Below are 3,687 nucleotides of genomic sequence, written 5' to 3'. Positions count from 1 at the left end.
GCTAGCAACAAACTCTTTACTGTGGTTTTCTTTTCATGTTTGTCATCATAATGCAATACTTCTAGGATGACTTAGAAAGCAGGATAGCTCTGGTTTGTACTGAAAGTATTTTGTGCCTTGGGCATATGCTTAAGAATAAAGGACAAGAAGGATGTTTCCAGAGCTATCCATTACAAAGATTTTACATGCCAATGGAATGGGAAAGAAAGTATTCTAACCCACATGTCACTAGTGCCTACTCATTTGTTCCTGAAAAAGTCTGAACCTTCTCAGGGAAGAGATGAAGTCAAGCAGTGAAGTCTACTCTTGGCTGTGAGAAAAAATACGTGTCAATGTATATATTTTCATACACATTGTCTGTGTTGGGGAGAGGTTAAGGATATGTTCCATTCTGTATTTGGATCACTAAATCCCCTGAACTGCAGATGAGTATACAAAAATCTGTGAAAATGAACATGAGTCCCAGAAAACTCTGCTGTTCTGCTCTGTCTCCCTGAGGAACAGCCAAGAAGAAAAACAGAACCAGACTATGATGCTATACTACTCTGGTTTGGTTTTTCTTCCTGGCATGTTGTAACATCAGGGCTTGCTGTCCTAATTCCCCCAGCAGTCCATCCACTCAGTCACTCAAAGCCAATACTTCCAAGCACAGAAAAAGAATGCATCTCAGGCATCTAGGTTGAAATCCACCCAGGACAAACTCACTAGGATGTTTTAAAGACCCATGTTTAAAGGCTCTTAAAGGCTAAAAGAGGCAAAGGATGCTGCAAAATTCTAGCTCTAATGGTGGGGAAATATTTTATATGGCATTTTATCAATGAAACAATGCAAATGCAAAACAAACAAAAAAATCATCCTAGGAAAACTTCAAAACCTGTGGCATGAACAGCAATAACTGTTATTATTACTCCACATTTCCTCACTCACATCTATGGCCACTCCATCTGGAAAGCTACTATGAATTCATCAAGTCTAGTGATCAGCTTTTCCTAGCACTCACTGGTGTTACCTGTCAGAAGAGCAGGCATTGATCCAAGCTAGAGCATCCTGGAGTACTCTGCTTCCCTGAGATCTGACTGTGGTACAGCCATCTCCATTTCACAGGAACACAACATAAACAATGCCTCATACTGCCTCTTGCAACAGGGTTTGCAAGAGTTTGCCTCTTGCAACACGTATATGTTTCACCTAACCTGTTTCCCTGACCAACCCAATGGGTATAAAATTTAAACCATCAATATCACTGCAATACAGGGAACTGGGTGTTCCAGTACCTGTTCCAGACAGTGGAGTCTGTAATTGCCAGTAATTGCCATTTCTAGCTCTTTCCCAAGCAATGCAGCTGAGTCAATGCCTTTCTGCTGGGACCTCTATTCCTTTGAAGAGAATCTTCCCTCCAGGAGGTGGTGATGAGGGCCACCAGCATTATGGCACTATCTCACAGGAGGTAACATTGTTGTCCTGTTCATGGTTTCACTTCCTAGGGCCCAATAATACCATGGTTTCCTTCTGCCTCATCTGTTTCTTTATTCTTGTCAATCACTGACACAGGCACCTCACAGCCAACATTTGCCAAGTGATGCATCAACACACATGAGTCAGGCTCTAACTTCTCAGCCAGGCCAGCCACTTCAAATTTCTGCCACCATTTTCTACTATTCCCTCCCTTGGAGAAAGTAATTTTGTGGCTTAGAGGTCTGTACTTCACTGCAAACTCCCAAAAACTCAAGCCCACCAACCCACCACACATTTCCATGCGTCTCAAGCTGCTTGTAATGAAAATGCGTGTCACATACACAGAGCTGTTAACTGCACTGTTCTGCCAAGGCTACTCAGAGAAATAGGAGGAAATGTTCAGGCCCTGTGCGTTGCTTATTTTAGCTTCTTTGTTCCAACAACCCAAAGATTCACACCTCCCATTCCCTTGCTATCAACAGTATTTTTGCCATATACAGAAATGTCTTAACATCTTTCTCACTTCAGCTGTTCATTTGAGGTCAGTATAAAATTTCTATGATTTGCTTAGATTTTTTTTAAGTTCCTAAGCAGCATCTCAGTCAAAGCTCTGTCTTTCTGCTGTAAACTTCACTTGTGGTAGTCTGAATTCTCCTTAATGTCAGTGTATTATTCACTCCCCATAAAAGCTTCCTGAGACTGGATAAATTATCTTTATTTTTATGCCTATTGCCTTATCCAGAGCTTTCAGTGGTTCTTCTTAATTTTATACCAGCTCCAAAATAGGGTCTGGTCCCTTATCAAGGATAAGTCTCTGAAAGTTGGAAAGAGATCAATTTTTTCATAAACAAACCTACTTTTTTGTTACTTTTTGAGCTTTCTATTTAATCCATACTGTTTACACATCTAGCTTTTCCTCAGGGTGCAGTACTTGCTAAACTTCTGTCCTATTTAAAATCACCCATATGTGCTCAGGGCACAAAGTTGAAAACCAGAACCAAAGATTCATTCTAATATCATTAGAAATATTTTCCCAAACAGCACGGTTTTGGGGGGCACCTTCCACCTGCCAATTCCCATTGCTGCTGAAGCATCCCTCTGTGTTTCTGGAGACCGAGGCAAGGTCTCTCACCCCCTGATCTACACCATCCCTCAGCTCAGGGTATCTCCTTGGGTTGCCTCTTATTGATCACAAACAGGGACTGGAATTGTCCTGTTCCTGCTCCAACCTGCCCTTTCTCTAATGAGAACAGCCACACACGACAAGATAGGGACACTTCCAAGGACAATGTGAGTGATTCCATGCATCACTAAATACATGCAGAGATTGCCAAGGTAAAGCATACACCTAGTGTATGCTTTTGCAGTCAGTTTTTGCAGGGCAGTTCTTTATGCAGAGTATTTAAAGATTTAGTTGCCAAATTCCTGATGATTTCGAATTAAATCCAGTACTTAGCAGTCTTTGAGGATCTGGATCATTCCCTAGAGGCTGAAATAGTAATCGGGATGGATGGGCATTGCATGTCATACTACCACCACTGACTCTGTGGTAGACAGAATGCATTCCCTAAAGAGCTTAACAGCAATAAAAAGCTCTGTAAAAAGCCCTGACATTTCAGGGAATTACAGCATTCATTCCTCTTTGATGTGCTGTGATTCTCTTGTGCATCTAAAATCCTATAAAGAGAATTAGAAATATCCTCTTCTACCAGTTGCCCAGAGGCCAGCAAAGAAAGATGGTGAAAAATCTCTCATGTATTTCTCGGGATCTCGGTCATTCCTGGGACACAAAATCTCTGATAACCATAAACCTGAGTCACAACACACAGATATCTGCAGTCTGTTGACATGCCAGGGCATGGATATCCAGAAACAGCGTTTTTCTCTCCCTACTGTGTGTCTCACCTGCATCGTGTCAGCACAGCCCACAGTTCAAATAACTTCTGTCTTTGCAAGGATTTTCCAGCCCAGAAACCTGTAGCAAGGCAAAGCTGCACAATAGCCAACCCTCAGTCACACTGCAAACATATCAGGGCCCAGCAAAGCTGAAGATCTTGAATTCTGCACCAGAAAATGAGCCCCTGACCCCACAAGTGGGTTTATCTGCCAGCCTAGCTTCCTCCTGGGCTCTGAGCAAGCATTGCCCTCCCTCCACAAACTCTTGGTAACTGCCAAGAGGAAACAACACAGCCACGTGCAAGGGCAATTTCTTCCTTCCTTGTCCCGCTGGGG

The sequence above is a fragment of the Poecile atricapillus genome, chromosome 2, assembly GCF_030490865.1.
Source record: "Poecile atricapillus isolate bPoeAtr1 chromosome 2, bPoeAtr1.hap1, whole genome shotgun sequence".
NCBI lineage: Eukaryota > Metazoa > Chordata > Aves > Passeriformes > Paridae > Poecile > Poecile atricapillus.
This window is presented reverse-complemented; position numbering follows the sequence as displayed.